A 15,035-nucleotide genomic window follows, 5' to 3' on the forward strand; every position below is an offset into this window, starting at 1 on the left:
CATGCACGGCGCAGGGAAGGTAGGCTTCCAGACACTGGTTGACCCGCTCGGTCTGCCCATCGGATTGAGGATGGTACGAAGAACTAAGGAGCAATTCCATACACGAAAGCTTGAATAACTCTTGCCAAAGGATGCTAGTAAAAATGCGACCCCGATTCGACATAATTGCTTGAGGTAACCCATAGAGCTTGAAAATGTTGTTGATGTAGAGTTTGGCCACGTGCAGAGTGGTAAAAGGATGTGTAAGAGCCAAGAAATGGGCATATTTGGAAAATTGATCAACAACAAGGATAGTGTCGTGATTCGCTGACCTGGGAAGCTCTTTGATGAAATCCAATTGGACGACAACCCACGCATGATCTGGAATAGGGTGGGGTTGAAGTAATCCTGGTGGAGGGACGCGCTCTATCTTTGCCTGCTGACAGGTTGGACATTTCTGAATATATGCTTGAATCTAAGATTTCATACCAGGCCATGCAAACAGACGCTTGATGTGGTGATATGTGGCATAGAAACTAGAATGACCCCTCAAAGCACTGTTGTGTAAAGCTCCAATGATCTGCTGCTGAATCTTAGAGTCAGCACCCACCCAGACACAACCCTTACAACGCAGGATGTCATCCGACAAAGTAAAATCAGGATAGGCATCCACAGATACCGCGAGAGCGGTTAGAATGCGTTGAGCAGATGCATCCGAGTGATAACTTCTAGACATGCTGGACGGCACACTTAGATACCATGAAATTTAGAGGAAGCACTGAAAGGCTTGCGCGAAAGAGCATCAGCCACTCTGTTAAATTGGCCCTGTTTGTACTGAATGACAAAATTCAGTCCAAGCAGTTTGGTAAATGCTTTTTGTTGAATTCGAGTGTGCAAGCGTTGGTCTGACAGATGGGTGAGACTTTTGTGATCCGTCCAAATGGTGAATTCGGCATGTTGAAGATACGGACGCCAATGGTCTACGGCCATCAGAAGAGCCAAACACTCCTTCTCATACACAACTAATCCAGGATTCTTCACGCCCAATGCCTTACTGATGAAGGTGATTGGATGTTGATCCTGCATGAGCAATGCACCGATTCCTTTATCACTGGCATCTGTTTCAAGCACGAAACATTTGTTGAAGTCGGGGAGGGCCAGGACCGGAGCTTCAGTAAGACAAGTTTTCAATGTCTGAAAAGTTGCAGCTTCGACTGGTGTCCAAACGAAAATAGCACCTTTCTTCAGTAAATCGGTGAGCAGCTTACTAATAGCGCTGTAATTTTTCACAAATTTCCGATAGTAAGCCGCCAACCCGAGGAAACTACGCAATTCCTTGGCATTAGAAGGTGTAGGCCAGTCTCGTACCTCAGAGATTTTATCACCTGGAGAAACACCCTTTGCTGAAATCAGATGGCGTAGATAGGATATTTGTTCCTAGGCAAATGAACACTTGGAACGTTTCACTTTGAGACCATGAAGCTTCAGTAGCTCAAAGACAGATGTGAGATGCTGGTTATGTTGATCCAAGGTAGGATTATATATGAGGATGTCATCAATAAAAACCAAAACAAACTCTCAACAGGGGTCCCAAAATCTCATTCATAGCACTTTGAAATGTGGCCAGAGCATTGCACAATCCATAGGGCATAACTCGAAATTCAAAGTGACCATGATGTGTTTGAAATGCAGCTTTGCACTCATCTTGTTCATCTAAACGAAATTGATGATAGCCAGCGCGAAGATCAAGCTTAGTAAACCACCTGGTGTCAAAGAGTTCATCTAGCAACTTATCAATGATAGGTAAGGGGCACTTGTTTTTAACTGTGATGGCATTAAGATGGCAAAAATCCACACAAAAACGCGACGTGCCATCTTTCTTCTTAACAAGCAACACCGGAGATGAAAATGGACTAGTGCTTGGGCGGATCAAATCTGAGGAAAGCATCTCATAAACTTTTTGCTCAATCTTAGTTTTCTAAGTCGGTGTATATTTGTATGGGCAAACACATACAGGTTTAGTGCCAGGTAAAAGGGGAATATGGTGATCCCAAGGGCGATGAGGAGGTAACTGGTTCGGTTCTTCAAAGAAGCTGAATCTAAGATGGAATTGAATTTGTGGCAATTCATCTGCCAAACTGATCTCCATGAGGTGGACCAAATGCTGAATAGCATTATTGTGAAGCCAACACTATAGCTGAGTATCAGATAATGTTGGACACTGAGTAATCTTCGGTTGAACACCTTGTAAAGAGACAATAGAGCCCTTATGTGCAAAAGAGATCCTCTTGTTCTTCCACTCAGCCACCATGGGATCATGGCATTCAAACCATTCCATGCCCAGAACAATGTCATAACAACCCAGAGTTAGAATTCTGAAATCAGTGATAAAAGAAATGCCCTGGACCCACCAAGCACATTGACATAATTGTGCATTGGAAGTAAGAATACCACCATCTGCTATTTTAACAGAGCTAGCAGGAATGGAAACAGGTTGCTGCTAAAGTTCAGATGCCAATTGTGCACTAATAAAGTTGTGTGAACTGCTTGAATCAACCAAAATTAGAGCCTCTTTGTTCTCAACCATACCCCAAAGAGGCCTTCAGAACCATGGATAGCCAACTTAGAAATAGTCATCAAAGTATCTTCATCTGAGTCATCGTCCACATGTTCAGAGACCGGGTCAGAAGGACCACGGAGCAAATCCAGCAGCTCTTCAACAACATGGAGGTGAACCTGAGCAGCACACTGGTGTTGAGGGTTCCATTTCTTGCCACACTTAAAGCAGAGACCCCGGGCATGACGATATGCACGTAATGCCGTCAAACGATCATCCGGTGGGTGATGGTCTGAAGCCAGAGTGCCCTCAAGACCATGGTGATCAGTGGAGTGCGTATCGTTTGTAGAACGACCCATCACTGAAGGAAGCACCAGCGGCCGATGGACTGGTTTTGTTGAGCCACAGAATCTGTCAGATCGAGGACGAGATGACTGCATCACACTTTCCTGCAAAGTGGCTAAGGAGACTGCAGTATCAAGATCCTTGGGGCGATGCAACGTAATAGAAGCTCGAATATCATCACAAAGGCCATCAATAAAATGAGTTGTGAAGAAAACAACATCAAATACAGGATATGGGCCAGGATGAGATGCATAAGAGGTTCGAATTGGTCACGATATTCAGCCACCGAGTGAGTCTGCCGAATGTCTAACAACTGGCAAATGTGATCCTCATTCCCAACCAAATCGATCACACTGCTTGCTGCAAAACTCATCCCACTGCATAGTCCTGCCCTGTGATTGAAGCCATGCTACAGCAATTCCAGAGAAGTGATAGGAGGCGAGACGCACCCATTGCTCCCGAGGAACTCCATACAATTCGAAATAATCCTCACAATGTGTGCACCAAAGTTGCAGATGAGGTCCATCGAATCCCGGGAAATCCAATTTGAAAGGTTGCCCCATCAGAGAAATTGACGAAACCACAAAGCCAGAGAATTTGCATTTCAGAGTTTGCTCGGAACCAAAACGTGCATAAGAGAATTGGGGATTAAGATGTTGCTGCACACCTGTGACCGAAGGTGGCATGAAGGTGGAAACACCCGCATGGGCCAACCTCCGGTGGTCATGGTACCCACAATGGCCATCAGGCCCGGCACATGCCTTCTCTGATTGTGTGCCAACAGAGGACACCGCTCGAGTGGATGCCGGTGGCGTAATCCCATTTGGCGGCGTGGAAGTAGACTGAAGCAACATTGGATGTTCTTCAATTTGCTTCACTTGATTTCGCAATTCATGCACCGCCTGATGAAGATCACGAACATGTGTCTTGAGTCCCAGCCGCCAATTGTTGAATGAGTGTTGCATTGTTTCGATCCGCTCCTGAATCAGCTTGTTGTAGGCGCACTGTTCCGCCTGGTCCTCCTCTTGATGAGCGTGATCTGCATCCTATCGTGCACGATTCGCTTCCTGACGCGCACGATCCTCCTCCAGTCGCTTTAGGATCTGAGCGAGTTGTGAATCCATCACTTTCGTCTGGTGCTACTGATGCAATCGATAACAAGGCTTAAGGTAGGGGTTGGTGTCTCTCTCCTTCAACGTCGCCAGGATGATCGGAGAATTTTTTTTTTCGGTAGCTTGCGCTGACCAGAAATCAAGTGGATCTACTACTAGCAATGAACTGGCGAAAGGGGTGGGACAGGCTCTGATACCAATTTTCATAAACCTCGATGAGATTCGGAAAATTGGAAATCAATCGAAGGTGGAAGGGGAATGGGGGTTCGGCTGGACGCCCAAGCGACGTCCAATTTAGTTCAAATTATCGCCAGTTCATCCATGAGCCTTTACATAGACGCCCGAGCGACTTATATACTTGCCAGTCCGAACACATATCACACACACTCGCTAACAGCTGGGTCCCCTGGATGCACACACATTGACAAGATGATCCCACACAACGGTCAAGCCGTCCAAGGCAACGGTCACCCAGCAGTCCTAACATATGGCTTCTTTGTTTCAGTCCTTTTTGTCTCGGCGTTTGCTTCATTCGCATGATCATCCTTCCACACCATCACTTCCCAGTTGATTGCAGGGTTCAGGTCGAGACAAAAACACAACGCCGCCTTTTGAATTATCCCTGCACTTTCTGCTACCACCTGCTGGTCTCACAAACTTGCCCAGGAGGTTTTGAATTCTTGTTCGTAGCCATCGACAAGTTCGACAAGTTCACTAAGTGGATCAAGCTTGAACTCGTCAAGAAGATCACCGCCATGGCAGCGATTAAGTTCATACGAGGGCTGGTAGTGCAGTTTGGCAGTTCAAACCACATAATCATGGACAAAGAAACTTAGTTTTCTAGTAGTGTTTTCCAAGACTACTGCGAAGAAATCAGGACCAAGGTTTGATATGCGTCTGTGGCTCACCCCTAAAACAACAGACAGATTGAAAGGGCGAAAGTGATGATATTGCAAGGGATCAAAACCCAGGTCTTTGATCAGCTTAAAAGCTATTCAAGATGTTGGGTGGACGAACTCCCCATAGTACTTTGGTCGCTGCGAATGACCCTCATCTAGGCTACGGCCGGAACCCCTTTCTTCTTGGTTTTTGGTGTTGAAACAATGCTCTCCTCAGAAATCGCCCGCAAGTCACCTCGAGGAAGAAACTACTCGGACGATGACCAGGTGGCATGATGAGAGGATGACATAAACCTAATTAAAGAGTTCCACGATCGTGCTCTGATTCGAGCCACCCGATATCAGCAAAGCCTCAGACGCTACCATGACTGAAAGGTGCAAGAACGAACACTGGTCGTAGGTGACCTCATCCTTTGGCAAATTCAGAATAAGGTTGATCAGAATAAACTCCCCCCCCCCAAGTGGGTCAATGTCACACGACCTGGTGCGATCAAGTTAGCCATGGAGGACAGTCGTGAGTTACATAACTCCTGGAACATCGCCCTATTGCGCAAGTTCTATATATATGGTCTCTCAAAAATGAGCATGTTTCTCTATTTTGTAGGACCTTCCGAACAAGCGTGAATACGACTTGTAAGTTCTAAAATTCAAAAGACCATTCTCCCTATTTTGCATGACTACCCGACTAGCAACGGGCTCCCAACAGATTGGTTCTCCTACCACAGCACGCGACCACACTTGACAGCCACTACAGAACCTAGCGTCTAGGGCGCCAAACAACAAGGCAGCCAGAGACCCCAGAATAGTGCAAAGCCCCATCCTATATGCACACGCGATGACCGGGGTACGAGCGACTGGAAATAACAACCACAAGGCCACAAGTCCTCACTCAGGCCGAGCGCTGGTCGCCACCGACGGACTTGTCGAGCTATGATCCGTTTCTACGCCCTAAGAATCTGACTAGCGAGTGGGATGGGACAATGAGACCCAACTCATCGCATCAACACTGGGAAGGTTTTTCGAAAACTCCAAACAGTGGTCCAAGCCAAGCGGCCCGAAAAAACCGCGGGACTCCTATTTGGTCCTCTGGCCATCGGCGAGGCCCTGGGAGGGGGTCGGAACAATGACGGGCATCGTAAAAGCCCAGCATTTTCCATTCATAAATAGGATAGGTTATAAGCCGACTAGTTACATCCGATCGGGCTAAACTATCCTGGTACATGCCTGTCGTATCCTCCCTAACTCGAGTGACTAGTGCGAAGTTGACAGAAAGAGTCTGTCGGACTCTCACCTCTATCTGTCTCTAAACGAGTTAAGGAACCTCTCATACTCCTCCCTGGAATGGCATCTCACTACTCCGGGGATTGGATGATGACCTGCATAAGGGCCAAAAAAGGTGGCCGACGCAAAAGCCCTGCTGGAGCTGATGACCGGCCCCGGCGCACCCTAAAGACCTCCCTTCCGCTCCATCTTTGACTCTTCCTCTTCATCGATCTCCTTCTCCAGAAGGTCCCAGTCAATCCCCTCCGCATCATAGGAAATATCGATGACCTCGGCCAAGGGATCCGCCCAGGCGGGAGAGCGAGACGGACCAGCAGAAGGTGGCTTTCTTTGGAAGGGCGTAAGCTTGATAGTTGTCAGCTCCAATCTTGTGAGCACCGGCTTCGACCTTGTAAGTGCACCCTCGACAAATGCTACCTCCGAAAGCACAACAAGCAGATCCAGAGCTAGAGGTGACCCCGCCTCCGCTGAGTCATCCAAGATCATCGACCCCTCCAGCGATGAATGAGGGGAGTACACCATGGCCTCAGGGCCTCCCTACGTTACGGAGCAAAACGCGAGACGGGATAGAGACAAATGGACTCTAGGCACTAAGGGCCTGAAGGTAAGAAGGAAGGCGAGGGGTGGATCGAAAGGACATCAAACACTCATCCTTTAAAAGACCTCAGCAGCACCTCAACCAGTGCGACATTCAAATCGTTTGAAACCTGAGGGGCGCATAGAAGGAATCAAGAGTCCTTCAGGTCCAACGACAATCTATGTCTCTCTCTTGTACCCTCTATTCTCTCTCAGGACACTTAAACCTCCCCACATGATGCAAAGTTCAGAGTTGAACTTTGAGGACTGACAGCGTCAACGACCACTCGTTAGGCGAACTACGTTTTTCGGGGATCCAAGTGGCACGACCAGGCCAGACCACGGTCGCGAGGAGGCTTGGGGGCTACTATCGGCGTATTGAGTAAAGGGGTACCATGGCTAACGGGCCCCGTCAAGGACTTAACAACTAGAGGTGTATATTTTCCAAAAACTAGTTGATCGTGCGACCAGGATATGGCTCCAGCGACCAGTGTAACGCCTACGTGACCAGTCCCCCTGCGCCATCGCATAAACCCGCGACCAACCCTACTAGTTGCAGTGCCAGATTTGACATAATCTGTCCAAAGCACAATTATTGATATCTACTCAGGTGTTTTACTTCCTCAGGCGCCAACTCCAGTGAACAAAGTCATGGACGACGTAGAGGGGCATTGTCCCATCCTGTAACATTAAATTCTAACATTACAGACTGGCACGACGGTGCATGACGAATGAGACATCATCAGCAGCCTGACCAGGCAAGTGGACCGGGACGGCGCAGGAGGGCACTGTCCCGTCCTGTAGCACTGAATGCTATGGAGTAGGACTTTGCAGGCTAGCATGGCGGTGCATGGCGACAGGATATATGGAGCCTTCATAGCAAATGGGCACGTCTTGTACTCCGTAATGATGGTTTGGGTTAGATATTAGGATGAACAAAGGTTTTCTGTTTAGACCCACATGTAAGTTCTCCTCCTCCCTACTATATAAAGGGATGAGGACCCCGTTTATATGAGGCCATCAAGTCTGGCAACCAGCTATAACATCATCTGTGATCAACAGAGATCCTCCATAACACACAGGACGTAGGGCTATTATCCTCTAGGAGGCCCGAACATATATAACTTCCTCTGTCTCCGTGTTCACCGTCTACATACATTTGGTTTCTAAACACCGTTCACACACCCACTGTCCAGCATATCCCGGAATCATTGTCAGGAATTAACCCTCGATAGTGGTGGTTCAAAATCGTTATCAGTGATGAGTTTTAAACTACTACTGATTACTCGACACTGATAGTATGGGACTTTTACTACCACTTGGTTGGTTTTGCCAAACGATAGTGATAGTCGGTCCCGATTCAACGTTTTTGAGGCAGAAAAATCAAAAAAAAATTCAACCATAGGAACCCGACCAATCACTACTCAACCGACCGCACCCGAGCTCACAGTAGCTCTGCGTTTTTCGCTCGCATGCGATTCCCAAGACTCGAACTCACGACCTCACAACAACCCCACTTCACATGTATGACCCCTCTAACCGTCTCACCTCTCATTGGTTCTTGACTATAATAGCAAAATCAATCCCTTTTAACATCTTCTGACCAAATGTTTGAACGGCTATTTGAACATCTAAATGATCTTGAATGAAAAAGTTATCAACTACAAAGTTGTACATCTCGTCGAGTTCTATAATGTTCATACAAAGTTTGTCTCCATCTAACTCCGTATGAAAAAGTGTGTCCAATCTATGCAGTGTTCAGTAAAACAACTATAACTTTTGCATACGGAGTCTAATTTTAACGTTTGACTTCTACTTTCAAAGCTTACGAGGTGGCACATCTAAAAAAAATACATATGTTTAGACCTATACCTTTCTTAACCCCAAAAAAGACTCAAAAGACTATTAAAAATTGACTTTCTCTAATTTGCTGGAAAATATTAGGAAACATAATGCTACATCTGAAAATTAGTGCTACGCGAACATTTCATCAATCCGAGTTACCAAACTTACGATTAAAATACTTGAATTTATAGTTTTAAACTTTATGCCCCTGTGGGTGGCATTTTCAATGGTTCATACTAGTGTTTTACACTAGATCCAGTAAATAGTTTGTGGTCAAGTGTATGGTTTCTTTGACAATCTTTAGACATTTATTTGTGTATTAATATAACTTTAAATAAAAAAGTGGTCAACTACAAAGCTGCAGATCTCATCGAGTGATACAATTTTTATATAAAGTTTTTCCACATCCGTCTTTTTATGAAAAAGTTATGAATTTTTTAAGATAAACTATCATCGACCATGGTGGTCGGCTAAAACATTATTATGATTATTTAGGCATTTAAATAACCTAAAACTAAAAAGTTTTCACTGCAAAATTGTAGATCTCGTCAAGACTATAATTTTCATATAAAGTTTGTCTTCATCCAACTTCGTATGAAAATGTTATGAATTTTTACAACGCGGTTACTGTAGCAATCATTAGTGGCGGTTTGTGACTACAACCGGTACTGATACTGACTATCAGTGGTAGTTTGTGGTTAGAACCAACACTGATGTATCAGTAATGGTTAGTGGCTAGAACCGACACTGATACTAATGCATCAGTAGCGATTCATGGCTAGAACTGGTACTAGTATATCAGTGCCGGTTTGTAACAGCTCAATTGCTGTTCGGGCATGGGAGATTAAGAACCGATAATAATATATTTTCAGTGATGGTTTTTGCACAACTGAGTCTGATAAGGTGACACTTGTAGCTAGCTCTATAGTAGTGCAAGAATCGTTCGCAAATGATCTCATAAATTTGTTATCAAAGCATACTCATGTATGCAGCCTACACATGATTGAGCAACACCCTGTCAAAAAGGTACAACTTGAAACTTAACAAAGGGTTTCCTTCATGTTCTCGTGGAGAATTTGCGTTCGCCTAGCTGTTGGTCTGCTCATGGGTAAGCAAAGGAGTTGAGGGACGAGCGATAAGAATGAGAACGTACGGTGAGCAGGATGTCAATGGGGATTGGATCTCCGATTCCTCAGGAAATTTCTATATTAAGAGACAGGGATAGGGAGATTTTATTCCTCGTGGGGATACAAAGGGTAGAAGTTATATCACCATCGGATCTAGCGGGGATGGGTATGGAGAAGCATTTCTCGTCCTCATCCCTGTTTCCCTACAGGAACCCATTTCGGCCTAGCAGTGATAGCCCAGGCATACGTGGCCAGCCCAAGCGGGAGCCAGGCGCGTGGCCCAGTCTAAGTGGGTGTGCGCGAGGGAGCCTAGTGGGGTGGCCCAAGCCGACGAGCTGCGGCCCAGTGGCTAGGTGGGCTGACTGACACGGGAGAGGCCTAGGTGGGCGGATGACGCTTCAATTGTGAGCAGGGATGGGTTCCTCGTCAGGTCCCTATTCCCCGCAGGGGGATGGAGATGGAGATGGAGAGAAAATAGTTCCCGCGAGCGGGGGTAGGGACAGAGATGGGGAATTTTCTTTCTTTCGGGGATGGGGATGGGGAATCATTCCCCGATGAGTAATTCCCTATTGACATCCCTAACAGTGAGCATTGATGAGCCCATGGCTCGTTCGGATACGATCAATACCACCAATAATTCTTAAATTATACAAGGGTCCAATTACAAGAGCACGTGCACGATAATTAGACCACTAGGTAAACTCATTCCTTGCTGTTCGTGTTTTCTTGGATGGATTACTACTAAATTCTTGTGATGTCTTATTACATATGAACGTGGGAGAAGCACCACAACCTTACTCAGACGTCACTCCTCGAAGGCCAAGTCTACTCGGACTCAAGGCTAAACTCTAGTCGTGGTCGTGGTCGAAGTCGAGTTCCAGGATAACACATCAGTAAAACGGGCATAACTCTCTCATACGAAGTCCATTTTAGGTAATCGTGGACATTCTGGAAAGCTTACAACGAGCCCTTTCCAACGGATATAAGATCGACTAGATATTCCTTATAGTTTAGTCAAAGTCAAATGAATAAAGTGTTGCGTCACATTTTGAACCCTGCAGGGTTTTGTAATCGTGTCAGAGTTAGAGTTTAGGTTGTGCACGCCTCTCTACATGGTTGCACAACCCTAGGTCGACCTCTTCACGCCCCCCTATATATACACAGTAGTCATCGTAGTTTATGCTTGAGTTTTAGCTTAGATTATTCTATTTAATACAGTTTCGCCGCTTATCGGTTTGTTGAACCCCAAACTCGAGTGCTTCATTGGTAATTAGCAATATTCAGATTGCATCTACCTGGTCTTGCTTGTGTTCACGATTCACTTGCAGGAAAAGCCTTCTTAGTGAGGTCAATCGTGTCTTGGTACGGTTGATAACCACCAAGTAGCAGTGTAGTAGTTGCGAGAGTTCTTAATCTGTTCTGATCGAAGCCTTTGGATCATCAACGTCGAAGCTCTACCAATTAACTTATCATATTACCTTTCAAAATATCGGGCAAACGTGCATCAAGCATCCTTTAATCTGCCTTGGTTTACTCAGTCGGAAATGGAGGGTTGCTACGTGTCGCAGAACTGTCGCATTGTATAGTATTTTCTAGTATAAATGACTATTTAGATGATATCATCCTTTACATCATATTTTTTATATTTTTTTACTATTTACATAGTTTTTTTAAAGGTTTGAGAGCATCAGAACTCAATATTTTTGTGATTTTTAAACATATTGCTTAGTGTACAATTAATAGGTATAGATCGCCCACAGAATTATCTGATTTTTAGATTAGAACTTTGAACATCTAAATGAATTTAAATAAAACAATATTTAACTATAAAGTTATAGATCTCGTCGAGAGATATAATTTTCATATAAAGATCATCTCCATTCAATATCATAGAAAAATTATGATTTTTTCTTTAAATATCATCTACGGGATATAGACCTATCGGCACGCGAAATGCCGACAACCCCAGACCCATTATCACGTAGGATATCGACACGTGAAATACTGATAGGCCCCCGGACCGACAGGTCGATATGTACCTTTTCTTACCGTTTTATGAATTTAACTATTATTTTTACAATTTTTAATAAAATAATATTATTTTAAAAAAATCTACATCGGCCACCCACAAGAGCCTGGGGGCATGAGGTGTGAGATCCCTGCGCGAACAAACCGACGGTCGTGATTGAAGAGGCGGGCAGTCTGAGGTGGTGCACATGTGTCATGCCATGGTTGGCTTAGGTGGGATGGGTGGGTGGAAAATTGGTTTGAAATACAAACTTTAAATGGATTTTTCTCTTAAATTGTATATTTGTTTTCAACTCAGTTTAAACCATGGTGTTGTGTAGAATTAATAAAATAAAATGAGATCCAATATGCTTTTTAACTTTCTAGAAAAATCAACATTTTGGATGCACTAGCTCAATATTTTATATGAAAATGTTAAAATAGTAGATTCAAAATGTTGAAATAGATTTTGTAAAATGTTGAATCAACTCTTTCAAAATGTTGAATGCATAGAAAAAGGTAGAAAAATCATAAATCAATAACACATTTTATGTGAAAATGTTGAAATATTATATTCAAAATGTTGAATTATATTTTACAAAATATTGAATACATAAAAAAAAGACACAAAAATCATGAATCAAGAAACACAATGAAATCATACTAACGATTACCAAAAAAAGAAAAAATATAAAAAGAAAAAAATACTTTTCTCACTCCATAGGCCGTGGCTCTATGGTTAAATGGGTTGTAGCTAGGCCACTTTATTGTAATTTATTGTGCAATTATTATTGTTGGTTTGAAAAAAAACCGACAGCAATACTAGTGGCCAAATAATCATTGAGATGATATAAACCAACAGTGATATCACCGACAGTTAAGCTTGAAAATGGAACAAATACTTTCCGTTCTGTATCAAAAAACGGATACAGATACGCATATTCCTTATCCGGAAGAGGATACGGAAATAGAAACGTGTTTTGGGTTGGATACGGATGAAAAATGGATATCAAGTTAGATTCAAAACGGATTTATCTGTTTTCAATTTTTCAAATTCAAAACTTAGAGATAAGAAGATTCAAATGACTATATTTTCCAAACTATAAGTCTGATTTACAATCTGACTGTATCATTATTATCTTTGTAATTATAGGACAAGTGGGCCTCACATGTCATACTCTCAATTGTCTCAAATTTTGGTATGGTTTTAATCTAAATTTATGTATAATTTAAGAGATTTTTATCATTTGACAGATATCTAGATCCGTATTTGTATTCGATTCATATTCGCATCATATTTATTTTCGATACTATCTGTATTCGTTTTTGTATTCGGAATTTTCGTATTAGTTTCGTTTCCGATTAAAAATAAGAATAAGATATGGAATAACTATTATCCATCTATATCCGATCCGTTCTCATCCCTACTGATAATAGTACTTTATCACTGTTGATTCTAGCTGAACCAGAAGTGATAGCCAATCATCTATCAAGATTTCTGCAGTAATGCATCTTTAATCTAAATTTGAACTAAATCTCTCTCTTTTTAAGGAGGAACTCCTAAACTGCGAAGGATGGTCAGTAAACGAACACTTCACTGCATGAATGAACAACAGCGCTGACAAAAGCAAAGAAGAGAAAGAACATTCTTCCAAACACATTACTTTTCAAAGTTATTGACCCAAAAAAATTCCAAACATGTGTCGTTACTAGTGAGAAAATCTACCTCGACTTGGAACACGTGGTACCTTGTTTTCCAGAGTGTTATCTTTCAATTCCCGTCGGCATTAGCAACACAGGACAAACGGCTGAATCTTCAAGAGAAATGTCCAGATTGTCATTGTCATGAATCATCATAAATCATAAGGTTAAAAAAATTGATCTAGATTGTCAAAGGTGCACACAAATACTGAGGCTCCAATGTACTTGGTAGAACTATTACATTAATTTAATAATAACAGAAATGTCCAGACAACCAAAATCCAAGAATAGAATAGACAAAAATGAAGTCCCCAACCCCAACCAAAGGTTTCTTCTTTCAGCACTCAACAGATGCCTAAATTTCATAACTGGGCCAATTGTTTTTCTATTGGTTTCTTAATAGAACTGCAAGCTGCTCTACGCCTCTTACTTTTTAGACTTAATAATCGTGGTTTTGTGCAGATAAATAATGAAGCCATATGTGGCTCTCTCCGGTCTATCTTGTCATTGTGCGTAGCTCATACGTATGTATAAAGTAAGAGTAGTTATCTTTAGGGAGAATAAAATAAAAGTTAGCAAACTTAGTTTTCGACGCATGCAGTTTGCTTATACCGATCACCAATTGATGTATTTAATAGAGAGTGTTGTCTTATGCAAAACGATAACTATTGTTGAAGAAAACAAACCTCCTAAATTGATATAAAGTTTTGGAGTGGGGGAGTAGATTCGCTATGAGTTTGAAAAAGGAAAAAAGTTCTTATCGAAGAAATAGTTATTGTTCAGAACGATAAAACGTTATTTAGTTTAGGGGAACAGCCGGTTATCAAAACGCTCTTGAGATTTATTTTACTCTACAAGATATAACCGTTATCGCGATCTCAACATCTTTTCAAAAATCTTTCTTTTGCTGCGAGGTTTTGATGTGTTCAAATTGTTGTCTCGGACGAAAAATTCAGAAATATGCTCCGACAGTAGTAAAGAAACGTCACACTTTATTTTTGATCAAACAGACGAATGGATTCCGAAGTATTTGTTTGCCTAAGCTAGTGACGCCAAATCAAGGAGGATAGTGTTTTCAAGAGGTCCATCAGTAGCTTCAGGTTGATATAGGTCCAATTGAAACCTATTGGATTCACTTCACCATATGTGGTTTTGCTATCGAGGGCACCGGAGAGAGCGAGGCATTGTTGCTCCGCTTCATGAAGACATCGTTCTAAGCTACCACTGTGCATTGGAGATGCTCTCACGCAAATTTGGTAGTCTCCTCGTGAACCTTGCTGCTTCGACTTTGAGCTGCCACTACGCAAAAGTTTAGGATGGTTGGGTCTTCGTGCAAATCTCGGCCGTTCCGGTGGCCGGACTGCAAGAACACCCACTCAGTCCCATCGGCCACATCCCGGGCAAAGCAACCACAGAAACCAGCCGGGAAAGAGGAGGCCGAAAACGACCGCGCGAGGCGGCTGCACTCAGCGGCTAGTCACCGCACGAAAACAAATTTTATAACATCTTATTCAGGAAGGTTTTTTATAAGATCTCATTATATCATATATTCTATAATTTAATGCCTAACTTAACCCATATCATAAAAAAAATGATCTATTCATAA

Source organism: Phragmites australis, chromosome 21, assembly GCF_958298935.1.
Source record: "Phragmites australis chromosome 21, lpPhrAust1.1, whole genome shotgun sequence".
NCBI lineage: Eukaryota > Viridiplantae > Streptophyta > Magnoliopsida > Poales > Poaceae > Phragmites > Phragmites australis.